At 45.6% G+C, this 21,939-nt stretch overlaps 1 non-coding gene across 1 annotated transcript; it reads left to right on the top strand.

Moving 5' to 3' along the window:
• The first annotated feature begins 17,064 nt into the window (after positions 1-17,064).
• Positions 17,065-17,166, top strand: LOC116541329. Its single transcript, XR_004264796.1, has one exon. It is a non-coding gene; the product is annotated as a U6 spliceosomal RNA (small nuclear RNA).
• The last annotated feature ends 4,773 nt before the right edge of the window (positions 17,167-21,939 follow it).

The raw sequence follows: 21,939 nt of genomic DNA, 5'->3' as shown, positions 1-21,939 counted from the left end.
ATAGAAATTTCCAGAAGAGTCCAGGCAACATAAATCATACAAAAGCTAAATTTGTCTTTAAAGGTCACTTAATCAGACTCTCTCACTTTACATTTGAGAAAAATGAGGGCCAGGAGGGGTGGTTTATATCTGCAATCCCAGCACTTTGGGAGGCTGAGGGATTGCTTGATCCTAGGATGTCGAGACAAGCCTGGACAACACAACAAGACGTCGTCTCTACTACAAAGAAAAAAAAATCAGCCAGGGGTGGTGCTATGGAAATGTAATCCCAGCTACTGGAGAGGCTGAGGCAGTACAATGGCTTGAGGCCAGGAATTTAAAGCTGCAGTGAGCTGGGCTCATGTTACTGCCTTCCAGCCTGGTCAACAGCGTGAGAACATGTCTTTAAAAAAAAAAAAAAAAAGGAACAAGAAAAAAGAAAACTGAGGAACAGAGAGACTTTCGTAGTGCCCGATGGGCATTTGAGCAGGGCCAGTACTATAGAATGTTGTTTGTTTCCCGATCTAAAACGCTTTACGCTGCTTCATGCTGGCTTTCCTTGCTACTTAAGGTGGGAAGAATACCCTCTCTAATGTGTTTTGCATATATGACGTGTGTGTGTGTGTGTGTGTGTGTGTGTGTGTGTGTGTGTGTGTTAGCAATGAATACTTACTGCAGGGTTAGAAGACCAAGGACAGTTTGCCTTTGCTGGTCACAATGAAGAGAAATTGCTCAATGTTCCCTCATTCCCTTGGGTCTCCACCTCCTGCCCCAGCAGCAAGAAACAAACGCTAAATAGAATTAGTAAGAGCTCTGGATAATGGGTTATGTGGGTGCTTCATGAAGAGAAAGCAAAGGTGCAAGGAGACAGGCCAGACAGATGCAAAAGGGAGGAAGCTAGTTAGGGTAGCTAGGATAGCTACATTCAATAATTTATCAGCCAAAGAACTGCAGATGATTTGGGCTCCTTGTCTTAGTCCATTTTGTGTTGCTATAAAGGAATACCTAAGACTGGGTGATTTATAAAGAAGAGATGTTTTATTTGGTTCATGGTTCTGCAGGCTATGCAAGGAGCATGGTGCTGGCATCTGCTTCAGGTGAGGGCCTCTGGCTGCCTCCACTCAGGGCAGAGGTGAAAGAGAGCTGGTGTGTGCAGAGACCACATGGAGAGAAAGGAAGCAAGCTGGGGTGGAGGGCCCAGGCTCTTTCTGACAACCAGCTCCCCAGAACTAACAGAGTAAGAGCTCACCTTCACCCCCCTGCCCTACCTACCCTGCCCAGGGCATTAATTATTCATGAGGGATCTGCTCCATGACCAAACATTGACCACTAGGCCCACCTTTAATGGTGGGGGCCAAATTTCAACATGAGATCTGGAGGTCAGATACCCAAACTACAGCACTCCCAAAATGTGGAAGGTACAGGAGAAATTTTCAGGATCTTGAGGGACCCACAAAAGCAGAAAACAGAACAGTCTTCCTAGAATGCATTTTTCTTTTTTTTTTTTTTATTATACTTTAAGTTCTGTGGTACATGTGGAGAACGTGCAGATTTGTTACATAGGTATACATATGCCACGGTGGTTTGCTGCATCCATCACCCCATTATCTATATTAGGTATTCATCCTAATGCTATAGCTCTCCTAGCCCTCCACTCCCCAACAGGGCCCAGTGTGTGATGTTCCCCTCCCTGTGTCCATGTGTTCTCATTGTTCAACTCCCATTTATGAGTGAGAGCATGTGGTGTTTGGTTCTCTGCTCTGTGTTAATTTTCTGAGAATGATGGTTTCCACTTTCATCCATGTCCCTGCAAAGGACATGAACTCATCCTTTTTTTGGCTGCATAATATTCCATGGTGTGTATGTGCCACATTTTCTTTATCCAATCTATCACTGATGGACATTTGAGTTGGTTCAAAGTCTTTGCTATTGTGAACAGTGCCACAATAAACATACATGTGCATGTGTTTATAGTAGAATGATTTATAATCCTTTGGGTATATACCCAGTAATGGGATTGCTGGGGCAAATGGTATTTCTGGTTCTAGATCCTTGAGGAATCGCCACACTGTCTCCCACAATGGTGAAACTAATGTACATTACCACCAAGAGCGTAAAAGTGTTTCTATTTCTCCACATCCTCTCTAGCATCTGTTGTTTCCTGACTTTTTAATGATTGGCAGTCTGACTGGCATGAGATGGTATCTCATTGTGGTTTTGATTTGCATTTTTCTAATGATCAGTGATGATGAGCTTTTTTTTTTTCATATCTTTTTTGACTGCATAAATGTCTTCTTTTGAGAAATGTCTGTTCATATCCTTTGCCCATTTTTTGATGGAGTTGTTTTTTTTTTTTTTTTTCCTTGTAAATTTGTTTAAGTTCTTTATAGATTCTGGATATTAGCCCTTTGTCAGACGAATAGATTGCAAAAATTTTCTCCCATTCTGTAGGTTGCCTGTCCACTCATGATAGTTTCTTTTGCTGTACAGAAGATCTTTAGTTTAATTAGATCCCATTTGTCAATTTTGGCTTTTGTTGCAATTGTTTTTGGTGTTTTAGTCATGAAGTCTTTGCCCGTGCCTATGTCCTGAATGGTATTGCCTAGGTTTTCTTCTAGGGTTTTTATGGTTATAGGTCTTACATTTAAGTCGTTAATCCATTTTGAGTTAATTTTTGTATAATGTGTGAGGAAGGGGTACAGTTTCAATTTTCTGCATATGGCTAGCCAGTTTTCCCAACACCATTTATTAAATAGGAAATCCTTTCCCCATTGCTTGTTTTTCTCAGATTTGTCAAAGATCTGATGGCTGTAGATGTGTGGTGTTATTTCTGAGACCTCTGTTCTGTTCCATTGATCTATATATCTGTTTTGGTACCAGTACCATGCTGTTTTGGTTACTGTACCCTTGTAGTATAGGTTGAAGTCAAGTAGTGTGATATCTCCAGCTTCGTTCTTTTTACTTAGGATTGTCTTGGCCATGCGGGCTCTCTTTTGGTTCCATATGAAATTCAAAGTAGTTTTTTCTAATTCTGTGAAGAAATTCAATGGTAGCTTGATGGGGATAGCATTGAATCTATAAATTACTTTGGGCAGTATGGTTATTTTTCACAACATTGATTCTTCCTATCCATGAACAAAGAATAGTTTTCCATTTGTTTCTGTCCTCTCATTTCCTTGAGCAGTGGTTTGTAGTTGTGCTTGAAGAGGTCCTTCACATCCCTTGTAAGTTGTATTCCTAGGCATTTTATTCTCTTTGTAGCAATTGTGAATGGGAGTTCACTGATGATTTGGCTGTTTGTCTGTTATTGGTGTATAGAAATGCTTGTGATTTTTGCACATTGATTTTGTATCCTGAAACTTTGCTGAAGTGGCTTATCAGCTTAAGGAGATTTGGGGCTGAGACAATGGAGTTTTCTAAATAAACAATCACATCATCTGCAAACAGAGAAAATTTGACTTCCTCTCTTCCTATTTGAATGCCATTTATTTCTTTCTCTTGCCTGATTTCCTTGACCAGAACTTCCAATAATATGTTCAATAGGAGTGGTGAGAGAAGGCATCCTTGTCTTGTGCCAGTTTTCAAAGGAAGTGCTTCCAGCTTTTGCCCATTCAGTATAATATTGGTTGCGGGTTTGTCATAAATAGTTCTTATTATTTGAGATACATTCCATCAGTACCTAGTTTATTGAGAGTTTTTAGCATGAAGAGGTGCTGAGTTTTATCAAGGGCCTTTTCTACATCTATTGAGATAATCATGTGGTTTTTGTCATTGATTCTGTTTATGTGATGGATTTGTGTATGTTGAACCAGCCTTGCATCCCAGGGATGAAGCCAACTTTATCGTGGTGGATAAGCTTTTTGATGTGCTGCTGTATTCAGTTTGCCAGCATTTTATTGAGGATTTTCACATCAATGTTCATCAGGGATATTAGCCTGAAATTTTCTTTTTTTGTTGTGTCTCTGCCAGGTTTTGGTATCAGGATGTTGCTGGCCTCATAAAATGGGTTAGGAAGGATTCCTTCTTTTTCTATTGTTTGAAATAGTTTCAGAAGAAATGGTACCAGCTCCTCTTTGTATGAATTCTACCTCTGGCTGTGAATCTGTCTTGTCCTGTACTTTTTTTTTGGTTCATAGGCTATTAATTACTGCCTAACTTTCAGACTTGTTATTGGTCTATTCAGGGATTTGATTTCTTCCTGGGTTAGAGTTGGTAGGGTATATGTGTCCAGGAATTTATCCATTTCTTCTAGATTTTCTAGTTTATTTGTGTAGAGGTGTTTATAGTATTCTCTGATGGTAGTTTGTATTTCTGTGGGATTGGTGGTGATACTCTCCTTTATCATTTTATATTGTGTCTATTTGATTATTTTCTCTTTTCTTCTTTATTAGTCTGCTAGCAGTCTATCTATTTTGTTGGTCTTTTCAAAAAACCAGCTCCTGGATTCATTGATTTTTTTGAAGAGTTTTTCATGTCTCTATCTCCTTCAGTTCTGCTCTGATCTTAGTTTTATCTTGTCTTCTGCTAGCGTTTGCTCTCTAGTCTCTTGTGGGCATTTAGTGATATAAATTTCCCTCTAAACACTGCTGTAGCTGTGTCCCAGAGATCTGGTACATTGGGTCTTTGTTCTCATTGGTTTCAAAGAACTTATTTATTTCTGCCTTAATTTTGTTATTTACTCAGTAGTCATTCAGGAGCAGGTTGTTCCGTTTGAACGTAGCAGTGCAGTTTTGAGCAAGTTCCTTAATCCTGAGTTCTAATTTGATTGCACTGTGGTCTGAGAGACTGTTTGTTACGATTTCCATTATTTTGCATTTGCTGAGGAATGTTTTACTTCCAATTATGTGGTCAATTTTAGAATAAGTGCAATGTGGTCCCGAGAAGAATTTATATTCTGTTGATTTGGGGTGGAGAGTTCTGTGGATGTCTATTAGGTTTGCTTGGTCCAGAGCTGAGTTTGAGTCTTGAATATCCCTGTTAATTTTCTGTCTCATTGATCTGTCTAATATTGACAGTGGGATGTTGAAGTCTCCCACTATTATTGTGTGGGAGTCTGAGTAGGTCTCTAAGAACTTGCTTCATGAATCTGGGTGCTCCTGTATTGAGTGCTCCTTTATTGGGTGCATGAATAGTTAGCTCTTCCTGTTGCATTGATCCCTTTACCATTATATAATGCCCTTCTTTATCTCTTTTGATCTTTGTTGGTTTAAAGCCTGTTTTATCAGAGACTAGGATTTCAACCTCTGCTTTTTTTCACTTTCCATTTGCTTGGTAAATATTTCTTCATCCCTTTATTTTGAGCCTGTGTGTGTCTTTGCACATGAGATGGGTCTCCTGAATACAGCACACCGATGGGTCTGCACTTTTTATCCAATTTGCCAGTCTGTGTCTTTTAATTGGAGCATTTAGCCCGTTTACATTTAAGGTTAATGTTGTTATGTGTGAATTTGATCCTGCCATTATGATTCCAGCTGATTATTTTGCCCATTAGTTGATGCAGTTTCTTCATAGTGTCGATGGTCTTTAGAATTTGGTGTGTTTTTGCAGTGGCTGGTACCAGTTGTTCCTTTCCATGTTTAGTGCTTCCTTCAGGAGCTCTTGTAAGACAGGCCTGGCGGTGACAAACTCTCTCAGCATTTGCTTGTCTATAAAGGATTTTATTTCTCCTTTGCCTATAAAGCTTAGTTTGGCTGGATATGAAATTCTAGGTTGAAAATTCTTTTCTTTAAAAATGTTTAATATTGGCCCCCAATCTCTTCTGGCTTGTAGGCTTTCTGCAGAGAGATCCACTGTGAGTCTGCTGGGCTTCCCTTTGTGAATAACTTGACTTTCTCTCTGGCTGCCCTTAGTATTTTTTGCTTCATTTCAGCCTTGGTGAATCTGACGATTATGTGTCTTGGAGTTGCTATTCTCGAGAAGTATCTTTGTGGTGTTCTCTGTATTTCCTGGATTTGAATGTTGGCCTGTCTTGCTAGGTTGGGGAAGTTCTCCTGGGTAATATCCTGAAGTGTGTTTTCCAACTTGTTTCCATTCTTCCTGTCACTTTAAGGTACACCAATCAAACATAGGTTTGGTCTTTTCACATAGTCCTTTATTTCCTGGAGGCTGTGTTCATTCCTTTTCATTCTTTTTTCTCTAACCTTGTCTTCACGCTTTATTTCATTAAGTTGATCTTCAATCTCTGATATCCTTTCTTCAGATTGATTGATTCAGCTATTGATACTTGTGTATGCCTCACAAAGTTCTCGTGCTGTGTTTTCCAGCTCCATCCGGTCATTTATGTTCTTCTCTAAACTGGTTATTCTAGTTAGCAATTCCTCTAAACTTTTTCAAGTTCTTAGCTTCCTTGCATTGGGTTAGAACATGCTCCTTTAGGTTGGAGGGGTTTGTTTTTACCCACCTTCTGAAGCCTGCTTCTGTCAATTTGTCAAACTCATTTTCCATCCTGTTTTGTTCCCTTGCTGATGAGGAGTCGTGATCCTTTGGAGGAGAAGAGGTGTTCTGGTTTTTGCAATTTTCAGCCTTTTTGCATTGGTTTCTCCCCATCTTTGTGGATTTATCTACCTTTGGTCTTTGATGCTGGTGACCTTTGAATGGGGTTTCTGAGTGGACATCCTTTTTGTTGATGTTAATGCCATTCCTTTCTGTTAGTTTTCCTTTTAACAGTCAGGCCCCTCTGCTGCAGGTCTGCTGGAGTTTGCTGGAGGTCCACTCAGACGCTGCTTGCCTGGGAATCACAAACAGAGGCTGTAGAACAGCAAAGATCGCTGCTTGTTCCTTCTTCTGGAAGCTTCATCCCAGAGGGGCACCCACCAGATGCCACCCAGAGCTCTCCTGTATGAGGTGTCTATTGGCCCCTGCTGGGAGGTGTCTCCCAGTCAGGAGACATGGGGTCAGGAGGTAGTTTGTCCCTTAGCAGAGCTTGCGTGCTGTGCTGGGAGATCTACCACACAGAGCCGGCAGGCAGGGATGTTTAAGTCTGCTGAAGCTGTGCCCAGAGCCGCCCCTTCCTCCAGGTGCTCTGTCCCAGGGAGATGGGGGTTTTATCTATAAGCCCCTGACTGTGACTGCTGTCTTTTCTTTAGAGATGCCCTGCCCAGGGAGGAGGAATCTAGAGAGGCAGTCTGGCTACAGTGGCTTTGCCATGCTGTGGTGGGCTCTGCCCAGTTGGAACTTCCTGGCAGCTTTGCTTACACTGTGAGGGGAAAACCACCTACTCAAGCCTCACTAATGGCTGACGCCCCCATCCCCCCGACCAACCTTGAGTGTCCCGGGTCAACTTCAGACAGCTGTGCTGGCAGTGACAATTTTAAGCCAGTGGATCTTGGCTTGCTGGGCTCCATGGGGGTGAGATCCACTGAGCTAGACCACTCGGCTCCCTGGCTTCAGCCCCCTTTCCAGGGGAGTGAACGGTTCTGTCTCACTGGCGTTCCAGGTGCCACTGGGGTATAAAAAAACTCCTGCAGATGGTTTGGTGTCTGCCCAAATGGCCGTCCAGTTTTGTGCTTGAAACCCAGGGCCCTCGTGGCATAGGCACCTGAGGGAATGTCTTGGTGTGCGGGTTGTGAAGACCATGGGAAAAGCATAGTATCTGACCCGGGGTGCATGGCTCCTCCCAGCAGTCCCTCCAGGCTCCTTTTGGCTAGGCTAGGGAGTTCCCCAACCCCTTGTGCTTCCCGGGCGAGGCAACACCCCACCCTGCTTCGGCTTGCCCTCCTTGGACTGCACCCACTGTCTAACCAGTCCCAATGAGATGAGCTGAGTACCTCACTTGGAAATACAGAAATCACCCGCCTTCTGCCTTGATCTCGCTGGAAGCTGCAGACTGGAGCTGTTCCTATTCAACCATCTTGCCAGGTCTCCTAGAATGTGTTTTTCAATAGGTACTCTCCCTAAGCCACTTCTCTCTTCAACCTGGCCTTGTTCATAGGCTGTAGTGCTATACATGTCCACTAGAGGTCAGCACCTACTTCTATCCAAAGCAGGGGTTCCACCTGTTTCTTCTAAAGATACCCTACCCTCCAAGAAATAAAATAAAAAATAAAGATACTCTGCCTGGAGATATGCTGTCTGCCAAACAAACTGAATTTATTAAGAACAATCAACTTAGGTTTGCAGTTTTTCTTTATAAAAGACATCCATAACAGCATTTAGAATTTTCTGAGTGCACTGAGATAAGTGGCGTTGTAAAATTCCAGCATCACCACCACCGTCACTACCCCAGTTTTTTTTCTAGCTGGACTTTCCACCACCAAATGTATCCATTGGAGAACTGAAATGCTGAACGTTAAAAGGAAAGATGGGAAGAAGGAAGGGAGGGAGGGAATAAAGGAAAAAAGAAGGAAATAAAGGAAGAAAAGATGGAAAAGAGGAAGGGAACTCTCTCCTCAATAAAAGATACTTCCATTTTCCTTCTCAAAGTAAGACACACATGCACCATTGGCTAGAGCTTCCTAATCCGTCTTTGGGCGAGGGAGGACTGAATATGTGTTGAAGGAATCCGCTAGCTCAAGTAGGCTGCTAATCACATTTTCTTGGCCAGTGAGGAATGCTTTGGAGTTGGCATGGTAGTGTTTGACATCCGCTTGATTTAACTGTCTACCTCCACTGGGGTGCTACAGGTGTGTGGGCAGATGGCATCAGGCCAATTCAAGGCAATTTCAGAGGAACTTAATCACCTTGCCCAGGCTATAATCTGTCTGAAGTCAGGGACCGTACGGTATGTGTCATTTTCTTCCCTGATGTCACTACAAGGCTCGGACATAGTACGAATGGGTTAACGATAATGCATTAAAACCTAAAACGTGTTCATAAGCCACCAAATGAATAAAGAGCACCCATTTTCCGGCGTCTTCAACCCTCGAGGTACTTGCAGAAACAGGCAATGCACTATACCTCCGTGATTTACATGTGTATGGTCCGTATTTACTGCTCAGGTTAAGGCTTGAACAGCTGACAAGGCTGGACGCAGTGGTTCACGCCTGTAATCCCAACAGTTCGGGAGGCAGAATTGGGAGGATCGCTTGCGCCCAGGAGGTCGAGGCTGCAGTGAGCCATGACCACGCCACTGCATTCCAGCCTGGGTGACAAAGCAAGACCCATCTCTTAGAAATAAATAAATATAATGCATGATTAGGCAGAAAAATAAATAAGCTAATTAATTAATTAATTTAAAACAGCTGAGAAAACTTAGACGGTTCGGGAAGCAATCTTGTGCGTATTTTTCAGGCGTCACCACCTGAGGTCTCTGCTGGAGCGCTTTGACAGCTGTAAAAATATTATTGGTCACAAGGTGGCGCTGTTGCCTTAGTGTCAACCCTTTCCCCGCCCTCAGCACCAGCTTTAGTTCCAATTCACGAGGCTAAAAGGTCCACAGATTGGTTTCCATTAACAAATCTGAGAAGGGCGCAGAGGGGGATGACAGAAAGAATCACAGCCAGACTCTTCACCTTTGGGTTCCTCTGAGACTCAATTTGATTTTATCAGAGGAGGAAGAGAGAGAGCTTCACAGAAACTCATTTCCTATGTTTGACAGGCGTGGCCCTGCTGGAAGGTTAAACGTGCTCTGTGGGGGCTGGATTCTGCCTCTGTCCGTCTCTATCCTGTTGGGTCATCAGTGAAACGTTGCCAAGGTCCTACTCCTGGTAGAAGGGAGAGGAGGGATGAATGTGCATACAAAGTGCCTTGGAGAGAGTGTCGCAGAGGGACGGGGCCAGAGGTGACTTAAAAGCCCTTTTGAGCTTACAATGTTTTCAAATAAAACAAAGCAGGGAAGGTTATCAAATACTTTTGATCAAGATTCAGGCAAAACCTAAACAGGCAGCAGCAACTGGCTAGACCCGTAGATGAAGATGTATCCCCGTTGCAATAAATGAATGGCCCCAATCCAGCTGAATGGCCTGACCTTCTGCACACATGGCCTGCTTTGTATCTGCTCTGAGACATGCTTTATGTCACCCTCACAATAGCCCAGGGAAGAGGCTGTGAGCCCCATTTTAAAGGATAAGGAAAACAAGTTCATGATCTTGGCTCAGGGCACATAGCTAGGAAGAGGTAGTTCCCGGATTCCAGCTCCTCTTCCTCTGAGAGGTGGCACCAACTGCCTTGCCCATGCAGCCTCCCCTGAAGGCTTCAGTGGAGCAGGGTGGAGCCAATCGCTGCTCGACTGGCAGGTCGGCTCTTGCTGAGACCCTGTGAGGTGGTTCCTCAATGCATGTTGATGGGGTTGTTCTAAGTTACTGTGACTCTGAAGCAGTGGAACATAGTGGTTAAACAGCTCTGACTCTGGGCCAGGTGTGGTGGCTCACTCCTGTAATCCCAACACTTTGGGAGGCCAAGGTGGGAGGATCACTTGAGGCTAGGAGTTAAAAATCCACCAGGACAAGATGGTGAGACCCATCTCTAAAAAACGTAGAAAACCTGGTTGGGCACAGTGGCTCACACCTGTAATCCCTACACTTTGAGAGGCTGGGGCGGGTAGATCACCTGAGGTCAGGAGATCAAGACCAGCCTGGACAACATGGCGAAACCCCATCTCCATTTAAAAAATACGGCTGGGCGCAGTGGCTCAAGCCTGTAATCCCAGCACTTTGGGAGGCTGAGGCGGGTGGATCACGAGGTCAAGAGATCGAGACCATCCTGGTCAACATGGTGAAACCCCGTCTCTACTAAAAATACAAAAAATTAGCTGGGCATGGTGGCGCGTGCCTGTAATCCCAGCTACTCAGGAGGCTGAGGCAGGAGAACTGCCTGAACCCAGGAGGCGGAGGGTGCGGTGAGCCGAGATCGCGCCATTGCACTCCAGCCTGGGTAACATGAGTGAAACTCCGTCTCAAAAAAAAAAAATACAAAAATTAGCCAGGCATGGTGGTGGGTACCTGTAATCCCAGCTACTTAGGAGACTGAGGCAGGTAGAATTGGTTGAACCCATGAGGCAGAGGTTGCAGTGAGCCAAGGTCATGCCACTGCACTCCAGCCTGGATGGCAGAGCAAGACTCCATCTCAAAAAATAAATAAATAAATAAATAAATAAACCTAGCTGGCCATGGTGCTGCACACCTGTGGTCCCAGCCAATTAGGAGACTGAAGCAGGAGGATCAGTTGAGCCTCGGAGGTGGAGGCTACAGTGAGCTGTGATTGCACCACTGCACTCCAGCCTGGGCAACAGAACAAGAACCTGACACAAAAAAAGGAAAAAAAAAAAAAAAAAAAAAAAAGCTTGGACTCTGGACCCAGGCTGCCTGGTTTGAGTCTCAGCTCTGTCACTTACTAGCTCTATATAACATGGGCAAGTCACTCACCTCTCTGTGCCTCAGTTTCCTCATCTGTACATCAAGAATAATAATGGCACCCATCATCATGTTGTGAGAATTCTATGAACATGTAAAGCACTTTCCATCATACTTAGCACATTATGAAAACTGTATTTTGGTTATTGTTTGCAAAAAAAAAAAACCCACCCTGTATTGTTTGCTATTATTGTGATCAGATGAATGGCAGTCATCAAATTCTTAGCAAAAGCAAAGTCAGAGAAAACTTTAAATCAGCCAAACATTTTTTATAATTTTTAATCTTTCTAGTTTTCTCTACAAAAACCAAGACTCCTCTATTCATCCTATGAACAGTCGGCCTAGGCTTTTTTCTTTTCTTTTCTTTTCTTTTCTTTTTTTGAGAAAAGGACTTGCTCGGTTGCCCAGGCTAGAGTACAGTGGCACAGTCACAGCTCACTGCAGCCTCAACCCACACCCCCAACCCCGGGGATCAAGCGATCTGCCTGCCTCAGCAACCCCAGTAGCTGGGACTACAGGCACGCACCACCACTCCCAGCTATTTTTTTTTTTTTTTTGAGATGGGGTCTCACTAGGTTTCCCAGGCTGGTCTCGAACTCCTGGGCTCAAGTGATCTACCTGCCTCAGCCTCCCCAAGTGCTGGGATTACAGGCATGAGCCACTGCTCCCAGCCCAGCATAGCCTTTCATGTGGCTTTGCTGAAGATCATTCAACTAAACCAGTGAGACCGTTGAGGGCCTACTGTGTGCCAGACCCCTGCTAGCTATGAGAGTCACAGATGAAGCCCTGGTGCCCCTTGCTGGCTCTCCCAATTCTGCAAGAGAGACAGGCCAGTCACAGACATGGAGAACAGTGAGTTAACAGGACCCAGGCCTGTGAGGGTAAGAGGAGGTGCACCCCCTTCTGCCCAAAACAACGGGGTGTCCCTAGAGCAGGTAACTGAGCCAGGACCTGTGAGGGAGGACGTGCAGCAGGAAGTGAACTGCAGAGGCCTGCAGGACTTCTGGTCTTGGACTCCAGTATGCAAGGGTTGGCAAACGTGTTCTGAAAAGGACCAGCTAGTCAGTATTTTAGGCTTTGCAGACCCTGCAATCCCAAATGAATGAGCGTCGGCTAGGGGTAAACGACACTGTTGAGGAAAACATGCGGAAGACAGAACCGAAGCCCTATGCTGGAAATGGCCAACCCCTCCGCAGCTCAGTGGGTCCAATCGCTTCAGGAAGATCCCTCAGGCTGCAGAGGTGAGGTTGGAGGGGAAGCAGGAAGGCGTGGCACCTGGAGGCAGGAGGCCTTGCACCGGATGAAGGAACCATAGCCTGAACCAGTGGTTCTCCACTCAGGTGTACCTGACAGTCACCCAGAGAGATCCCAAACTGCCTCATAGCCTGGCCACCCCCAGCTAATTACATGTGAATTTCTGGACATGGGAATCTGGCACTGGTGCTTTTTATAGTACCAGGGATTTCCAGTGTCAGCCCACACTGAGAACCACTGGCAACATCTAAGGAAGAAGAGGCAGAAATGTGGGAGGGAAACAAATTCAGACAGTCCCTACTTATGATGGCACCACGTAACAAAATTTTTTTTTTGAGACAGGATCTCACTGTGTCACCTGAGCTGGGGTGCGGTGGCACAATCTCGACTCACTGCAACCTCCACCTCCTGGGTTCAAGTGATTCTCCTGCCTCAGCCTCTGGAGTAGCTGAGATTTCAGGTGCCTGCCACCACACCCAGCTAATTCTTGTATTTTCAGTAGAGACGGGGTTTCACCATGTTGGCCAGGCTGGTCTTGAACTCCTGGCCTCAAGTGATCCTCCTGCCTTGGCCTCCCAAAGTGCTAGGATGACAGGCATGAGCCACCGTGCCTGGCCCACTTAACAATTTTTTGACTTTATGATGGGGTTATAGTGGGGAGTGTAACCCCGTTGTAAGCTGGGAGCATCTATATTGGGAATTTTCGGGGAGTACACAGCCTATAAAACTGCTTGGATATGAAAAAGTAGATTTGAGGGAAGAATTAACCATATCACGCCCCCTCAATGAGGGGGATTAAGTTTCCCTTCCACCTCGCTCTCAAAGAGCCCAGAGCAGTGCCTGCCATGCGCTCACCCCTGTTCTCCCTGCTCAGAACTTGCCCCTCCCCACCCCCTCTCTTTCTCTTTCTGAAATTGTGGTAAAATATAATTATAAAATTGACCATTTTAGCTACTTTTTTTTTTTGAGATGGAGTCTTGCTCTGTCGCCCAGGCTGGAGTGCAGTGGCACAATCTTGGTTCACTGCAACCTCTGCCTCCCGGGTGCAAGTGATTCTCTTGCCTCAGCATCCTGAGTAGCTGGGATTATAGGTGTGTGCCACCACGCCCGGCTAATTTTTATATTTTTGGTAGAGACGGAGTTTTACCATGTTGGCCAGGCTGGTCTCAAACTCTCAACCTCAGGTGATCCACTTGTGTCAGCGGGCTTTTTTTTTTTTTTTAGACAGAGTCTCACTCTATCACCCAGGCTGGAGTTTGGTGGCACAATCTCAGCTTACTGCAACCTCCCCCTCCCAGGCTCGAGTCATCCTCCCACCTCAGCCTCCTGAGTATCTGGGACTACAGGCGCATAGCATGACGCCCAGCTAATTTTTGGTGTGTGTGTGAGATTTTTGGTGTGTGTGTGAGTGTGTGTGTGTGTGTGTGTGTGTGTGTGTGTGTGTGGTGATAGGGTTTCACCATGTTGCCCAGGCTGGTCTGGAACTCCTGACCTCAGGTGATCCACCCACCTCAGCCTCCCAGAGTGCTGGGATTACAGGCATGAGCCACCACACCCAGCATTTTAGCCACTTTTAAGTGTACGGTTGAGTGGCATTTAAGAACGTTCACATTGCATTACATCACAGTGGCATTTAAGAAGGATCACAAGCAACACCGCCATCCATCTCCATTTCATTTTCCCCAACTGAGTCTCTGCCCCTATTAAACACCAACTCCCCCATCTTTCTCCCTCCAGTCCCGGCAACCCCCCTCCTACTTCCCGTCTCTATGAATTTGATGCTCTAGAAACCTCAGATGAGCAGAGTCGTACAGGATTTGTCCTTTTGTGTTTGGCTTACTTTACTGAACCTAATGTCCTCAAGATGCATCCAAGTTGTAGCACAGGCCAGAATTTCCTTCCTTTTTCAGGCTGAATACTATTCCACTGTGTGGCTGGAGCACATTTTGCCCATTTGTCCGTCTGTTGATGGGCGCTTGGGTTGCTTCCAGCTTTTGGCTATTGTGAACCATGGGTGTGCAAATATCTCTTCAAGATCCTGTAGTCAATTCCTTTGATTATATACTCAGAAGTAAAATTGCTAGATTTCTATACTTTTTTTTTTTTTTTTTTTTGAGACAGGATCTCACTCTGTCACCTAGGCTGGAGTGCAATAGGGCAGACATGATTCACTGCCGCTTCCACCTCATGGCTCAGGCAGTCCTCCACCTCCTTCAACCTCCCGAGTAACTGGGACCACAGGTGCACACCACCATGCCCGGCTAATATATTTTTTTAATTTTATAGAGACAGGGGTCTCACCATGTTGCCCAGGCCAGTTTCAAACTCCTGGAGTCAGGAGAGCCTCCCATCTTGACCTCCCAAAGTTGCTGGGATTACAGGCATGAGCCATCAAGCCCGGTTGATGTTTAATTTTAATCACGCCTGTAATCCCAGCACTTTGGGAGGCCGAGGCAGGCAGATCACTTGAGGCCAGGAGTTTGAGACCAGCCTGGCCAATGTGGCGAAACACTATCTCTACTAAAAATACAAAAATTAGCCAGGCATGGTGGCAGGCAACTGTAGTTTCAGCTACTTGGGAGGCTGAGCTAGGAGGATTGCTTGAACCCAGCAGGCAGAGGTGGAGATCGTGCACCTGTGCTACAGCCTGGGCAACAGAGCAAGACTGTCAAAAAAGTGTTTTTTGAAGAAATTTGCCTGTCTCTCTCACAGGACTGTGGCTTCATCTATAAATCCCTCCACAGCTGGCCATTGTCATGACTCTTTCTGGCCTATTTGGCACATGGGCTGGTGAGACTCTGTATGAAACTGAATGGTAACATTCAGGGAATTACTTCTAGCACACTTTCACTTAGTGGCAGGGGAGAGCTACAACTTGTATGGAGAACAACCCCCCAAAATTGAAGCCATTACAACTAAAGAAACTCCAGGGCAGGGGTTAAGGATGGAAGGGAGAAGTTACTAGGAAATACATTTTAGGAGCAGAGGCACCGGCAGGCCTGGGACTTGTATAGGGCAGGTACTGGTGCGGCCTAGGTGGGGAAAAATTATGCCTGTCCGTACATGACCCACCTGCCTATTAGCAGAACTTCGTTAAGAAAAGAAGAGTGTTTGGTCAGGCGCGGTGGCTCACACCTATAATCCCAGCACTTTGGGAGACCAAGACAGGTGGATCACCTGAGGTCAGGAGTTCGAGAACAGCCTGGCCAACATGGTGAAACCCAGTCTCTATTAAATACAAAAAATGAGCCAGGTGTGGTGGCAGCACCTGTAATCCCTGCTACTTGGGAGGCTGAGGCAGGAGAATTGCTTGAACCTGGGAAGCAGAGTTTGCATCGAGCAGAGATTGTGCCATTGCACTCCAGTCTGGTCAACAAGAGTGAAACTCTGTCTCAAAAAAAAAAAAAATACTTTATGAAATCGGTTTCTGGGCTATATATATTTTTTTTAAATTAAATAGGGTGGCCGGGCGCGGTGGCTCAAGCCTGTAATCCCAGCACTTTGGGAGGCCGAGGTGGGTGGATCACGAGGTCAAGAGATCGAGACCGTCCTGGTCAACATGGTGAAACCCCGTCTCTACTAAAAATACAAAAAATTAGCTGGGCATGGTGGCGCGTGCCTGTAATCCCAGCTACTCAGGAGGCTGAGGCAGGAGAATTGCCTGAACCCAGGAGGCAGAGGTTGCGGTGAGCCGAGATCGCGCCATTGCACTCCAGCCTGGGTAACAAGAGTGAAACTCCGTCTCAAAAAAAAAAAAAAAAAAAAATTAAATAGGGTGAGTGCATTCCCACTAATAAACACAATCCAATAGCTATAGGAGAAGAAGCGGAATCTGTAGTAAAAATGAGGGGTGGGGCCTGGCACAGAGGGCTCATGCCTGTAATCCCAGCACTTTAGGGAGGCCGAGGCGGGAAGATTGCTTGAGGCCAAGAGTTCGAAACTGGCCGGGTCAACATACTGGCATGCCATCTACACAAAAGAACAATTAAAAACTTAACTGGATGCAGTGCCTATAGTTCCAGCTACTGGGGAGGCTGAGGCAGGAGAATCACGTGAGACCAGGGGAAACCTGGACAAGATGGTGAGATTCCATCTCTAAAAAGAAAAAAAAAAAAAATGAGGAATGATAAAACGCTTGTTTCAAATACATTTTGTGGTGAAATCGGGTTCTTGAACGTGTGTGTTGAGCATCTCTGGGCCTGACATTTGTGGGTTCAAAGACCATTATGAGCCCCTCAGGCAAAAGGAGGAACAAAATGAATAACAAATAAGTTAGGGCAGATGGAGTTTCTGGAACTGGGGTAAGCCTGCCATGGCAGAAATGTGTGCAAGTTAAAATTAACTTTGGTAGTATATGCCAGTTTCTAATGGAAAAAAAAAAATTAACTTTGGAATACAAACGCGTTTCAAGATTCAGAATCCCCCCCCCAAAAATGCTGACAAAAATAAAAATATACGCATATTTAGCGAGGTATGAAATAGTTAAAAGAATAAATAAAATATATGCATATAGTAAAAAAATCTTACAAAAGAGTATAAAATAGCGCTTGCCTCAGCAGCACGTATACTAAAATTGGAATGATACAGAGATTAGTATGGCCTCTGTAAAAATATCTTTTTAAGTACAAAAGAAAAAGAGTTTTTTCTCTGCCAAGCTCTCCCTGGTATATCTTTCTAGAAAACAGCATTTATGTGTGCCAGTTTATTTACATGGACTATTTTTTGTATTTTTATAAAGATATTATACACACTATTCTGTCCCACCTTAGAGTTTTTTGTTTCTTTGTGGGGTTTTTATGCTTTATTTTTAACCCAAAAGAGAAAAAAACGTAGCAAGAGCAGAACGTAAACAATTAATGATGGGAAAAGGAAGAGTCCCATGAACTCAAATGCTGCTCATATGATTCCACTCAACTTTTATTTTAACATGATTTTTGAAATAAAAACATCCCTGGAGAAATTAAAAGCTCCAGCACCTACAGCTGGGGCAGAGAATGGCAAAGATCAAGCTTGCCGGTAGCTTCAAATTTCTCCCGAACACATTAGATGTGAACACATTGTCAGCAGGCTCAAGCCTCTCGCCCATCACACGGGTTGAGAAAAGAAAAACTACTCATGAGCTGTGTTTAAATGGCCTCTTCCCAGCATTCCCCCTCTTCTCATGACCAAAGGACAGAAGGAAGTATTTTGGATGTTGAAATACTACCTGGCAGGGCTCAGTGCCTCACACCTGTAATCCCAACACTTTGGGAGGCCAAGGTGGGAGGATCTCTCAAGCCCAGGAGTTGGAGACCAGCCTGGGCAACATGGCAAAACCCCCTCTCTACAAAAAATACAAAAATCAACCAGGCGTGGTGGTTCGCACCTGTGGTCCTAGCTACTCAGGAGGCTGAGGTGGGAGAATTGCTTGAGCCCAGGAGGCAGAGGTTGCAGTGAGCCAAGATCACACCACTGCACTCCAGCCTGGGTGACACAACCAGCCCCTGTCTGGAAAGAAGAGAGAAAGAAAAAGAGAAAAAGAAAAGGAAAGAAGAAAGGGAGGGAGGCAGGAATGGAGGGATGGATGGAGGGAGGGAGGGAGGGAGGAAGGAAGGAGGGAGGGAGGGAGGGAAGGAAGGAAATCAATCACCCCTGGGAGAACACAGTGGCTCACGCCTGTAATCCGAGCACTTTGGAAGTCCGAAGCGGGTAGATCACAAGGTCAAGAGATCGAGACCATCCTGGCCAACATGAGGAAACTCCGTCTCTACTAAAAATACAGAAATTAGCTGGGTTTGGTGGGATGCACCTGTAGTCCCAGCTACCTGGGAGGCTGAGGCAGGAGAATCACTTGAACCCGGGAGGCAGAGGTTGCAGTAAGCCGAAATTGTGCCACTGCATTCCAGCCTGGTGACAGATGGAAACCCTGTCTCAAAAAAAAAACAAAATAAAAGAAATCACTTCTGCACTGCTAGTGTTTCCAGAAGAGCATTTTTGGACGTGCTCTGAATGTCTGCCTCTTCGGACAGTCCTCCAGGGAGCAGCACAGATTCAACACGGCTTCCGCGGGTTGCTCATATCTTCCTAGCCTTTCACGGTAACTTTACAGACACAAAAGTCCTCTTGCGGTGGGAATGGAAATATTTATAAAAGAAAATCCTCTAGAAAATATGCAGTTAAAGTTGCCAGGCATTTGCCTAAAGTACTTCTCCAAGTTTTCTATACTGGGACAGCTGCTACATGTGAAGATATTAAATATACTGTGTTTGCTTTTCAAGATTCTCCACAATCTTGAATTTCAGGAGAAGAAATTCGTATGCTCAATGCTTGTCAAAATTTTATAATTCTATTTTTCTTACTTTTTTTTTGAGTTTTGAGACAGAGTCTCTCTCTGTTGCCCAGGCTGGAGTGCAGTGGTGCAATCTCGGCTTACTTCAACCTCCATCTCCTGGATTCAGGTGATTCTTATGCCTCAGCCTCCCAAGTAGCTGGAATTACAGGCACCTGCCACCACACCTGGCTAATTTTTGTGTTTTTAGTAGAGGTGGGGCTTCACCATGTTGGCCAGGCTGGTCTTGAATTCCTGACCTCAGGTGATCTGCCTGCCTCCGCCTCCCAAAGTGCTGGGATTACAGGCGAGAGCCACCGCACCTGTAATCCCAGCCCAGCCTAAATTTTTGTTTGTATTTTTCCTTTGATATAGGGTCTCATTCTGTTGCCCAGGCTAGAGTGCAGTGGTGCAATGTTGGCTGCTCTCCAGCCACTGCACTCCAGCCTGGGTGACAGAGCAAGACTCCATCTCAAAAAAATAAAAAAAAATAAATAAAGTGTACGGGAGGATGTGTGTAAGTTATATGCAAATACCACACCATTTTATTTATTAATTTACTTATTTGTGATGGGGCCTCACTTCCAAAATTCTGGGATTACAGGCATGAACCACTGCTGGCCACTATACCATTTTATACCAGAAACTTGAGCATCCGTGGAGTTCTCAGGGGTCCTGGAACCAAGCCCCCACCAGCGCTGAAGCAGGACTCTATATGAAGTCTTGGTACTGAATGAACAGCCCACGTCATCCTCACAGAGGCCAAATAAGACAGCCGGGGGCCAGATTTGACCCAGCCTGCAAGGCACATTCTTGTCCTAAGTGCAGGCTGTTAATGGCCATGGGGGCCTGGGCAAGTCTTCCCAGGACCTTCCCTCAAAGAGAAAGACTGACCTTTGAAGGAGGCCCATACACTCTTCTAGCACTCTCAAGGGCATCTCACTTTTTCTCCAAAACCGTGTTTGGGCCTGTAATCCCAGGACTTTTGGAGGTTGAGACACACAGATCACTTGAGGCCAGGAGTTCGAGACCAGCCTGGCCAACAGGGTGAAACCCTGTCTCTACTAAAAATACAAAATACTAAAAATGCAAAAACTAGCCAGGTAACCAGCCTGGGCAACATAGCCAGGTGTGGTGGTGGGTGCCGGTAATCCCAGCTACCCGGGAGGCTGAAGCAGGAGAATCGCCTGAACCTGGGAGGCGGAGGTTGCAGTGAGCTGAAATCATGCCACTGGACTCCAGCCTGGGTGACAGTGAGACCCTGCCTCAAAAAATATAAAAATAAATAAAAGAAAATTAAAAAGTTCAAGATTAGGCTAGGCAACATAGCAAGGCTCCATCTGCACAAAAACAAAAAATAAAAATAACCCGTATTCATATTTGCATAGCATCCATTACTACCACAAGTGCTAAGATGATGGATTGGGGGCTTCCCATCATCTTTGCGTGGATGAAACTAGATTTTCTTCCCATGAGAGAGAAGAGGTTCTGGAGAGAAAATAGTTTGATCCTTTTGGGGAACACTGAAGATGCTTCCAATAATCGTTTGGAATTGAAAGGGGGCCATGGGTGAGTGGCTTTTAAGAGTAACACTGAGTCGATTCATCTAGAACTGCCAAGCAGGCGGCAGCTGACGGAGGGGCTCCAAAGGGAATTGTTTCTGGAGACAGGGGAGGTGCAGACCGAAGGTCATGGAAGAGGCCAGCATCAAGCTTTTGACCAGAGGGAAGGAAGGATGCACTGGAGGCTCCGAGCAAACAAAGAGCCTGAGAACTGTGCCTGTGTTCTGGGATTATTTCAGCTGAGCTCCGCAGAGGCTCTGAGAACTGTTCCAGGCAACAGAGCTCATCGCAAGGGGCAGAGCTCACTCTCTTAAAAGGAGAGACTGGGCCAGGCATGGTGGCTCACGCCTATAATCCCAGCACTTTGAGAGGCTCTGACGGGAGGATCGCTTAGCTTCACGACCAGCCTGGGCAGTATAGCAAGACCCCATCTCTACAAAAAATTAGCTGAGCATAGTGGCACACACCTGGGATCCTAGTTACTTGGGAGGCTGAGACAGCAGGATTGCTTGAGCCCAGGAGTTTGAGGGCTGCAGTGAGCTATGCTCATGCCACTGCACTCCAGCCTGGGCAACAGAGTGAGACCTAGCCTCTAAAAAAAAAAAAAAAAAGAAAAAGAAAAGGAAAGAAAAAAGACTGAAGGAGAATAGACAATCCTCAATAGATGACTTCGGACACCACTTCCAGAAGACGGAGTAAGATCCGAGGCACAGCTAAGAGGCTGAAGGGAAGGAGGCAGGACGTGTTGAGGTTTGGAAGCTCCATTATTGGCGGGACACTGTGCGAGGTGTGTACACGGGTTATTTCATCAGACCTCATGCTAGCCCACTAGGCTGGGATTGTCATTTCCATTTGGCAGGTGGGAAAAGCGATGTTCAGCTTCATCACTTGCCTGCGCCGCACAGCTGGCAGCGGAGAGAGGACTGAGACCCAGGTCTGTGTGATGTTTTGGGTGGGGGGCCAACATTTGCTAGAAGGGACAGGGCTTGAGGAACAGCTTGGAGTTACGGTTCTAGGTCTTATTTTGAGTCACAGACCTCTTCGAGGGCAGGAGTTTTAAACCTAGGGAACCTATGGGTGGCTGTTGGGGGCCTATGAACCTCCTGAAACCATCTACAAAATCCACCTGTGTGTGTATGTTTCTGAACAGAAAATCCAGAACTTTCTATCCATTCTGTAAGGGTCTCTGTCAAAAGGTTTTAGCCATTGTTCTAAGAAGTCTACAACCTTTGTAGTAGCAGGAAGAGGAAAGGACTCAAAAAAACTTTAGATGGGCCGGGTGTAGTGGCTCACACCTATAATCCCAGCACTTTGGGAGGCCAAGGGAGGTGGATCATGAGGACAGGAGTTCAAGACCAGCCTGGCCAATGTGGCAAAACTGCGTCTCTACTAAAATACAATAATTAGCTGGGCGTGGTGGCACACACTTGTAATCCCAGCTACTCCAGAGGCTGAGGCAGGAGAATCGCTTGAGCCCAGGGGGCGGAGGTTGCAGTGAGCCAAGATCATGTCACTGCACTCCAGCCTGGGCAACAGAGGGAGACTCTAT

Source organism: Sapajus apella, unplaced genomic scaffold (assembly GCF_009761245.1).
Source record: "Sapajus apella isolate SASKATOON/1434 unplaced genomic scaffold, GSC_monkey_1.0 scaffold150, whole genome shotgun sequence".
Lineage (NCBI taxonomy): Eukaryota > Metazoa > Chordata > Mammalia > Primates > Cebidae > Sapajus > Sapajus apella.
This window is presented reverse-complemented; position numbering and strand designations above follow the sequence as displayed.